This window comes from Vanacampus margaritifer, chromosome 2, assembly GCF_051991255.1.
Source record: "Vanacampus margaritifer isolate UIUO_Vmar chromosome 2, RoL_Vmar_1.0, whole genome shotgun sequence".
NCBI lineage: Eukaryota > Metazoa > Chordata > Actinopteri > Syngnathiformes > Syngnathidae > Vanacampus > Vanacampus margaritifer.
Window position 1 is genome coordinate 27,061,792 of NC_135433.1, and position 10,493 is coordinate 27,072,284.

Below are 10,493 nucleotides of genomic sequence, written 5' to 3' on the forward strand. Positions count from 1 at the left end.
GGTTTAGGGTTAGGATTTAAAACTAGGGTTTTAAATTAGGGTTAGGGTTTCAAACTAGGGTTTCAATTTAGGGTTAGGGTTTCAGACTAGGGTTTTACATTAGGGTTAGGGTTTCAAACTAGGGTTACAAATTAGGGTTAGGGTTTCAAACAAGGGTTTCAGATTAGGGTTAGGGTTTCAAACTAGGGTTTCAAATTAGGGTTAGGGTTTAAAACTAGGGTTTTACATTAGGGTTGCGGTTTCAAACTAGGGTTTTACATTAGGGTTAGGGTTTCAAACTAGGGTTTCAAATTAGGGTTAGCGTTTCAAACTAGGTTTTCAAAATAGGGTTTGGGTTTCAAACTAGGGTTTTACATTAGGGTTAGGGTTATAAACTAGTTTTTCAAATTAGGGTTTGGGTTTCAAACTAGGGTTTTACATTAGGGTTAGGTTTTCAAACAGCGGTTTAAAATTTGGTTAGGGTTTCAAACTAGGGTTTTACATTAGGGTTAGGGTTTCAAACTAGGATTTTACTTTAGGGTTAGGGTTTCGAACTAGGGTTTTACATTAGGGTTAGGGTTTCAACCCTGGGTTTTACATTAGGGTTAGGGTTTCAAACAGGGGTATCAAATTAGGGTTAGGGTTTCAAACTAGGTTTTCAAAATAGGGTTTGGGTTTCAAACTAGGGTTTTACATTAGGGTTAGGGTTATAAAGTAGTTTTTCAAATTAGGGTTTGGGTTTCAAACTAGGGTTTTACATTAGGGTTAGGTTTTCAAACAGCGGTTTAAAATTGGGTTAGGGTTTCAAACTAGGGTTTTACATTAGGGTTAGGGTTTCAAACTAGGATTTTACGTAAGGGTTAGGGTTTCGAACTAGGGTTTTACAATAGGGTTAGGGTTTCGAACTAGGGTTTTACATTCGGTTTGGGGTTTCAAACTAGGGTTTTACATTAGGGTAAGGGTTTCAAATTACGGTTAGGGTTTCAAACTAGGGTTTCAAATTAGGGTTAGGGTTTCAAACTAGGGTTTTACATTAGGGTAGGGTTTCAAACTTGAGTTTTACATTAGAGTTAGGGTTTCAAACTAGGATTTTACATTGGGGTTAGGGTTTCAAACTAGGGTTTCAAATTAGTGTTAGTTTTTTAAACTAGGGTTTTATATTAGGGTTAGGGTTCCAAACTAGGGTTTCAAATTAGGGTTAGGGTTTCCTATTAGGGTTTGACATTAGGGTTAGAGTTTCAAACAAGGGTTTAAAATTAGGGTTAGGGTTTCCTATTAGGGTTTGACATTAGGGTTAGAGTTTCAAACAAGGGTTTAAAATTAGGGTTAGGGTTTCAAACTAGGGTTTTACATTAGGGTTAGGGTTTCAAACAAGGGTTTAAAATTAGGGTTAGGGTTTCAAACTAGGGTTTTACATTAGGGTTAGGGTTTCAAACCTGGGTTTTACATTAGGGTTAGGGTTTCAAACTAGGGTTTCAAATTAGGGTTAGCGTTTCAAACTAGGGTTTCAAATTAGGGTTAGGGTTTCAAACTAGGGTTTTACATTAGGGTTGGGGTTTCAAACTAGGGTTTTACATTAGGGTAAGGCTTTCAAATTAGGGTTTTAGATTAGGGTAAGGGTTTCAAACTAGGGTTTCAAATTAGGGTTAGTGTTTCAAACTAGGGTTTTACATTAGGGTTAGGGTTTCAAACTAGGGTTTTAAATTAGGGTTAGAGTTTCAAACTAGGGTTTTAAATTAGGGATAGGGTTTCAAACTAGGGTTTCAAATTAGGGTAAGAGTTTCAAACAAGGGTTTTACATTAGGGTTAGGGTTTCAAACTAGGGTTTACATTAGGGTTAGGGTTTCAAACTAGGGTTTTGTATATGGGTTAGGATTTCAAACTAGGGTTTTACATTATGGTTAGGTTTTCAAACTAGGGTTTCAAATTAGGGTTAGGATTTCAAACTAGGGTTTTACATTAGGGTTATGGTTTCAAACTAGGGTTTTTCATTAGGGTTAGGGTTTCAAACAGGGGTTTTAAATTAGGGTTAGGGTTTCAAACGGGTTTTACATTAGGGTTAGGGTTTCAAACTAGGGTTTTACATTAGGGTTAGGGTTTCAAATTATGGTTTCAAATTAGGGTTAGGGTTTCAAACAAGTGTTTCAGACTAGGGTTAGGGTTACAAACTAGGGTTTTACATTAGGGTTAGGGTTTCAAACAAGGGTTTTACATTAGGGTTAGGTTTTCAAACAGCGGTTTAAAATTGGGTTAGGGTTTCAAACTAGGGTTTTACATTAGGGTTAGGGTTTCAAACTAGGATTTTACGTAAGGGTTAGGGTTTCGAACTAGGGTTTTACAATAGGGTTAGGGTTTCGAACTAGGGTTTTACATTCGGTTTGGGGTTTCAAACTAGGGTTTTACATTAGGGTTAGGGTTTCAACCCTGGGTTTTACATTAGGGTTAGGGTTTCAAACAGGGGTATCAAATTAGGGTTAGGGTTTCAAACTAGGGTTTTACATTAGGGTAAGGGTTTCAAATTACGGTTAGGGTTTCAAACTAGGGTTTCAAATTAGGGTTAGGGTTTCAAACTAGGGTTTTACATTAGGGTAGGGTTTCAAACTTGAGTTTTACATTAGAGTTAGGGTTTCAAACTAGGATTTTACATTGGGGTTAGGGTTTCAAACTAGGGTTTCAAATTAGTGTTAGTTTTTTAAACTAGGGTTTTATATTAGGGTTAGGGTTCCAAACTAGGGTTTCAAATTAGGGTTAGGGTTTCCTATTAGGGTTTGACATTAGGGTTAGAGTTTCAAACAAGGGTTTAAAATTAGGGTTAGGGTTTCCTATTAGGGTTTGACATTAGGGTTAGAGTTTCAAACAAGGGTTTAAAATTAGGGTTAGGGTTTCAAACTAGGGTTTTACATTAGGGTTAGGGTTTCAAACAAGGGTTTAAAATTAGGGTTAGGGTTTCAAACTAGGGTTTTACATTAGGGTTAGGGTTTCAAACCTGGGTTTTACATTAGGGTTAGGGTTTCAAACTAGGGTTTCAAATTAGGGTTAGCGTTTCAAACTAGGGTTTCAAATTAGGGTTAGGGTTTCAAACTAGGGTTTTACATTAGGGTTGGGGTTTCAAACTAGGGTTTTACATTAGGGTAAGGCTTTCAAATTAGGGTTTTAGATTAGGGTAAGGGTTTCAAACTAGGGTTTCAAATTAGGGTTAGTGTTTCAAACTAGGGTTTTACATTAGGGTTAGGGTTTCAAACTAGGGTTTTAAATTAGGGTTAGAGTTTCAAACTAGGGTTTTAAATTAGGGATAGGGTTTCAAACTAGGGTTTCAAATTAGGGTAAGAGTTTCAAACAAGGGTTTTACATTAGGGTTAGGGTTTCAAACTAGGGTTTACATTAGGGTTAGGGTTTCAAACTAGGGTTTTGTATATGGGTTAGGATTTCAAACTAGGGTTTTACATTATGGTTAGGTTTTCAAACTAGGGTTTCAAATTAGGGTTAGGATTTCAAACTAGGGTTTTACATTAGGGTTATGGTTTCAAACTAGGGTTTTTCATTAGGGTTAGGGTTTCAAACAGGGGTTTTAAATTAGGGTTAGGGTTTCAAACGGGTTATACATTAGGGTTAGGGTTTCAAACTAGGGTTTTACATTAGGGTTAGGGTTTCAAATTATGGTTTCAAATTAGGGTTAGGGTTTCAAACAAGGGTTTCAGATTAGGGTTAGGGTTACAAACTAGGGTTTTACATTAGGGTTAGGGTTTCAAACAAGGGTTTTACATTAGGGTTAGGGTTTCAAATTATGGTTTCAAATTAGGGTTAGGGTTTCAAACAAGGGTTTCAGATTAGGGTTAGGGTTTCAAACTAGGGTTTTACATTAGGGTTAGGGTTTCAAACTATGGTTTTACATTCGGTTTGGGGTTTCAAACTATGGTTTTACATTAGGGTTAGGGTTTCAACCCTGGGTTTTACATTAGGGTTAGGGTTTCAAACAGGGGTTTCAAATTAGGGTTAGGGTTTCAAACTAGGGTTTTACATTAGGGTTAGGGTTTCAAACAAGGGTTTTAAATTAGGGTAAGGATTTCAAACCAGGGTTTCAAATTAGGGTTAGGGTTTCAAACTAGGGTTTTACATTAGGGTTAGGGTTTCAAACATTGGTTTCAAATTAGGGTTAGGGTTTCAAACTAGGGTTTTAAATTAGGGTTAGGGTTTCAAACGAGGATTTTATATTAGGGTTAGGGTTTCAAACTAGGATTTTACATTGGGGTTAGGGTTTCAAACTAGGGTTTCAAATTAGGGTTAGTGTTTTAAACTAGGGTTTTATATTAGGGTTAGGGTTTCTAACTAGGGTTCGACATTAGGGTTAGAGTTTCAAACTAGGGTTTAAAATTAGGGGTAGGGTTTCAAACTAGGGTTTTAAATTAGGGTTAGGGTTTCAAACGAGGATTTTATATTAGGGTTAGGGTTTCAAACTAGGATTTTACATTGGGGTTAGGGTTTCAAACTAGGGTTTCAAATTAGGGTTAGTGTTTTAAACTAGGGTTTTATATTACGGTTAGGGTTTCAAACTAGGGTTTCAAATTAGGGTTAGGGTTTCTAACTAGGGTTCGACATTAGGGTTAGAGTTTCAAACTAGGGTTTAAAATTAGGGGTAGGGTTTCAAACTAGGGTTTTACATTAGGGATAGGGTTTCAAACTAGGGTTTTACATTAGGGTTAGGGTTTCAAACAAGGGTTTTACATTAGGGTTAGGGTTTCAAACTAGGGTTTACATTAAGGTTAGGGTTTCAATCTAGGGTTTTATATTAGGGTTAGGGTTTCAAACTAGGGTTTTACATTATGGTTAGGGTTTCAAACTAGGGTTTTACATTAGGGTTAGTGTTTCAAACAAGGGGGTTTCTATTAGGGTTGGGATTTCAAATTCGGGTTGGGGTTTCAAACTAGGGTTTTACATTAGGGTTAGGGTTTCAAACTAGGGTTTACATTAAGGTTAGGGTTTCAATCTAGGGTTTTATATTAGGGTTAGGGTTTCAAACTAGGGTTTTACATTATGGTTAGGGTTTCAAACTAGGGTTTTACATTAGGGTTAGTGTTTCAAACAAGGGGGTTTCTATTAGGGTTGGGATTTCAAATTCGGGTTGGGGTTTCAAACTAGGGTTTTACATTAGGGTTAGGAATTCAAACTAGGGTTTCAATTTAGGGTTAGGATTTCAAACTAGGGTTTTACATTAGGGTTATGGTTTCAAACTAGGGTTTTTCATTATGGTTAGGGTTTAAAACAGGGGTTTTAAATTAGGGTTAGGGTTTAAAACTAGGGTTTTACATTAGGGTAAGGGTTTTAAACAAGGGTTTCAAATTAGGGTTAGGGTTTCAAACTAAGGTTGTAAATTAGGGTAAGGGTTTCAAACTAGGGTTAAAAATTAGGGTTAGGGTATCAAACTAGGGTTTCAAATTAGGGTTAGGGTTTCAAACAAGGGTTTTACATTAGGGTTGGGGTTTCAAACTAGGGTTTCAAATTAGGGTTTGGGTTTCAAACTCGGGTTTTACATTAGGGTTAGGGTTACAAACTAGGGTTTCAAACTAGGGTTAGGGTTTCAGGGTCTTACTTTAGGATTAGGGTTTTAAACTAGGGTTTTACATTAAGATTGGGTTTCAAATTAGGGTTTCCAATTAAGGTTCAGGTTTCAAACAAGGGTTTTACATTAGGGTTAGGATTTTAAACAAGGGTTTCAAATTATGGTTGGGGTTTCAAACAAGGGTTTTATATTAGGGTTTAAACTAGGGTTTTACTTTAGGGTTAGGGTTTCAAACTAGTTAGTTTAAACCCCAACCCTAATGTGAAACCCTAATGTAAAAACCTAGTTTGAAACCCTAACCCTAATTTAAAACCCTAGTTTGAAACCTTAACACTAATGTAAAACCCTAGTTTTAAACCCCAACCCTAATTTGAAACCCTAGTTTGAAACCCCAACCCTAATTTGAAACCCTTACCCTTAAGAAAACCCAAGTTTGAAACCCTAATCCTATTTGGAAACCCTAATATAAAACCCTAGTTTGAAACACTAACCCTAATGTAAAACCCTAGTTTGAAACCCTAACCCTTAATTAAAACCCTTGTTTGAAACCCTAACCCTAATTTGAAACCCTAGTTTGTAACCCTAACCCTAATGTAAAACCCTAGTTTGAAACCCTAACCCTAGTTTGAAACCCTAACCCTAATGTAAAACCATAATTTGTAACCCCAACCCTAATGTAAAACTCTAATGTAAAACGCTAGTTTGAAACGCCAACCCTAATGTAAAACCCTAGTTTGACACCCTAACCCTAGTTTGAAACCCTAACCCTAATGTAAAACCCTACTTTGAAACCCTAACCCTAATGTAAAACCCTAGTTTGAAACCTTAACCCTAATTTGAAACCCTAGTTTGAAACCCTAACCCTAGTTTGAAACCCTAACCCTAATGTAAAACCCTAGTTTGAAACCCCAACCCTAATGTAAAACCCTAGTTTGACACCCTAACCCTAATTTGAAACCCTAACCCTAATGTAAAACACTAGTTTGAAACTCTAACCCTAATGTAAAACCCTAGTTTGAAACCTTAACCCTAACCTTAAAACCCTAGTTTGAAACCCTAATCCTAATGTAAAACCCTAGTTTGAAACCCCAACCCTAATGTAAAACCCTAGTTTGACACCCTAACCCTAATTTGAAACCCTAGTTTGAAACCCTAACCCTAATGTAAAACCCTAGTTTGAGGCCCCAACCCTAATTTCAAACCTTAGTTTGAAACCTTAACCCTAATGTAAAACCCTACTTTGAAACCCTAACCCTAATGTAAAACCCTACTTTGAAACCCTTACCCTACTTTGAAACCCTAACCCTAATGTAAAAACCTAGTTTGAAGCCCTAACTCTAATGTAAAATGCTAGTTTGAAACCCTTACCCTAATTTGAAACCCTACTTTCAAACCCTAACCCTAATGTAAAACCCTAGTTTGACACTCTAACCCTAATTCGAACCCCTAGTTTGAAACCCTTACCCTAATGTAAAACACTAGTTTGAAACCCTAACCCTAATTTGAAACCCTAATCCTATTTTGAAACTCTAATATAAAACCCTAGTTTGAAACCCCAACCCTAATTTCAAACCCTAGTTTGAAACCCTAAGTCTAATGTAAAACCCTAGTTTGAAACCCTAACCCTAATGTAAAACACTAGTTTGAAACACCAACCCTAATTTCAAACCCTAGTTTGAAACCCTAACCCAAAAGTAAAACCCTACTTTGAAACCCTAACCCTGATGTAAAACCCTAGTTTGAAACCCTAACCATACTTTGAAACCCTAGTTTGAAACCCTAACCCTAATGTAAAACCCTAGTTTGAAACCCTAATGTAAAACCCTAGTTTGAAACCTTAACCCTAATGTAAAACCCTACTTTGAAACCCTAAACCTAATGTAAAACCCTACTTTGAAACCCTAACCCTAATGTAAAATCCTAGTTTGAAACCCTAACCCTAATGTGAAACCCTAGTTTGAAACCCCAAACCAAATGTAAAACCATAGTTTGAAACCCTAACCCTAATGTAAAACCCTAGTTTAAAACCCTAAACCTAATTTGAAACCCTAGGTTGAAACCCTAACCCTAATGTAAAACCCTAGTTTGAAACACTAACCCAATTTTAAACCGCTGTTTGAAACCCTAACCCTAATGCAAAACCCTAGTTTGAAACCCTAACCCTAATGCAAAACCCTAGTTTGAAACCCTAACCCTAATGTAAAACCCTAGTTGGAAACCCGAAACCCTAGTTAGGGTTTTACATTAGGGTTAGTGTTTCAAACCCTAACCGTAGTTAGTTCTAACCCTAACCCTAACCCTAACCCTAACCCTAAGTTTTTTAAATTAGGGTTCGGGTTTCAAAGTAGGTTTTCAAATTAGGTTTGGGGTTTCAAACTTGGCTTTTACATTAGGGTTAGGGTTTCAAACTCGGGGTTCAAATTAGGGTTCGGGTTTCAAACTAGGTTTTCAAATTGGGGTTGGGGTTTCAAAATAGGGTTTTACATTAGGGTTAGGGTTTCAAACTAGGGTTTCAAATTAGGGTTAGGGTTTCAAACTAGTGTTTTACTTTAGAGTTAGGTTTTCAAACTAGGGTTTTACATTAGGGTTAGGGTTTCAAACTAGTTTTTCAAATTAGGGTTGGGGTTTCAAACTAGGGTTTCAAATTAGGTTTGGGGTTTTAAACAAGGGTTTTAAATTAGGGTTGGGGTTTCAAACTAGGGCTTTACATTAGGGTTAGGGTTTCAAACTAGGGTTAGGGTTTCAAACTAGGGTTTTACATTAGGGTTAGGGTTTCAAACTAGGGTTTTACATTAGGGTTAGTGTTTCAAACTAGGGTTTTACATTAGGGTTAGCGTTTCAAACTAGGGTTTCAAATTAGGGTTAGGGTTTCAAACTAATGTTTTACTTCAGGGTTAGGGTTTCAAACTAGTTAGTTAAAACCCCAACCCTAATGTAAAACCCTAGTTTGAAACCCTAACCGTAATATAAAACAATAGTTTGAAACCCTCACCCTAATGTAAAACCCGAGTTTGAAACCCTAAACCTTATTTGAAACCCTAGTTTGAAACCCTAACCCTAATGTAAAACCCAGTTTGAAACCCTAACCCTAATGTAAAATCCTAGTTTGAAACCCTAACCTTAATTTAAAACCCTAGTTTGAAACCCTAACCCTAATGTAAAATCCTAGTTTGAAACCCCAACACTAATTTAAAGCCCTAGTTCGAAACCCTAATCCTAATGTAAAACCTTATTTTGAAACCCTAACCCTAATGTTAAACCATAGTTTGAAACCCTAACCCTAGTTCTAAACCCTAACCCTAATGTAAAACGCTAGTTTGAAACCCAAACCCTAATATAGAACCCTAGTTCGAAACCCTAACCCTAATGTAAAACCGTAGTTTGAAACCCTAACCCTAATGTAAAACCCTAGTTTGAAACCCTAACCCTAAAGTAAAACCCTAGTTTGAAGCCCTTATCCTATTTGGAAACCCTAATATAAAACCCTATTTGGAAACCCTAACCCTAATGTTAAACCCTTTTTTTAGATCTCATCCCTAGTTTAAACCCCTAGTTTGAAACCCTACCTCTTTTTTAAAAGCCTTATTTGAAACCTTAACCCTAATTTAAAGCTGCAATTTGAGACACCAACCCTACTTTAAAACCCTGCTTTGAAATCCTACTCCTAATTTAAAATCCTACTTTTAAACCCTACCATTAGTTTAAAACCCTACTTTTAGATCTCATCCCTAGTTTAAACCCCTAGTTTGAAACCCTACCTCTTTTTTAAAAGCCATATTTGAAACCTTAACCCTAATTTAAAGCTGCAATTTGAGACACCTACCCTACTTTAAAACGCTGCTTTGAAATCCTACCTCTAATTTAAAATCCTACTTTTAAATCCTACCATTAGTTTGAAACCCTACATTTAGATCTCATCCCTAGTTTAAACACCTAGTTTGAAACCTTACCTATTTTTTAAAAGCTTAATTTGAAACCTTAACCCTATACTAATCACAGTCAATTTAAAACCCTTATTGATAACACCAACCCTACTTTAAAACCCTGCTTTGAAATCCTACCCCTAATTTAAAACCCTGCTTTGAAACCCTACCCCTAGTTTAAAACCCTACTTTTTAAACTCATCCCTAGTTTAAACACCTAGTTTGAAACCTTACCTATTTTTTAAAAGCTTAATTTGAAACCTTAACCCTATACTAATCACAGTCAATTTAAAACCCTTATTGATAACACCAACCCTACTTTAAAACCCTGCTTTGAAATCCTACCCCTAATTTAAAACCCTGCTTTGAAACCCTACCCCTAGTTTAAAACCCTACTTTTTAAACTCATCCCTAGTTTAAACCCCTAGTTTGAAACCCTACCTGTTTTTTAAAAGCCTTATTTGAAACCTTAACCCTAATTTCAAGGTGCAATTTGAGACACCAACCCTACTTTAAAACCCTGCTTTGAAATCCTACCCCTAATTTAAATCCTACTTTTAAACCCTACCATTACCTTAAAACCCTACTTTTAGAATTTAGCCCTAGTTTAAAACCCTAGTTTGAAACCTAACCTCTTTTTTAAAAACTTAATTTGAAACCTTAACCCTATAATAGTCCCACCAACACTACTTTAAAATTCTGCTTTGAAATACTACCTCTAATTTAAAACCCTGCTTTGAAACCCTACCCCTAGTTTAAAACCCTACTTTTAGATCTCATCCCTAGTTTAAACCCCTAGTTTGAAACCCTACCTCTTTTTTAAAGGCCTTATTTGAAACCTTAATCCTAATTTAAAGATGCAATTTGAGACTCCAACCCTACTTTAAAACCCTACTTTAAAACCCTGCTTTGAAATCCTACCCCTAATTTAAAATCCTACTTTTAAACCCTACCATTAGTTTAAAACCTTACTTTTAGATCTCATCCCGAGTTTAAACCCCTAGTTTGAAACCCTACCTGTTTTTTAAAAGGTT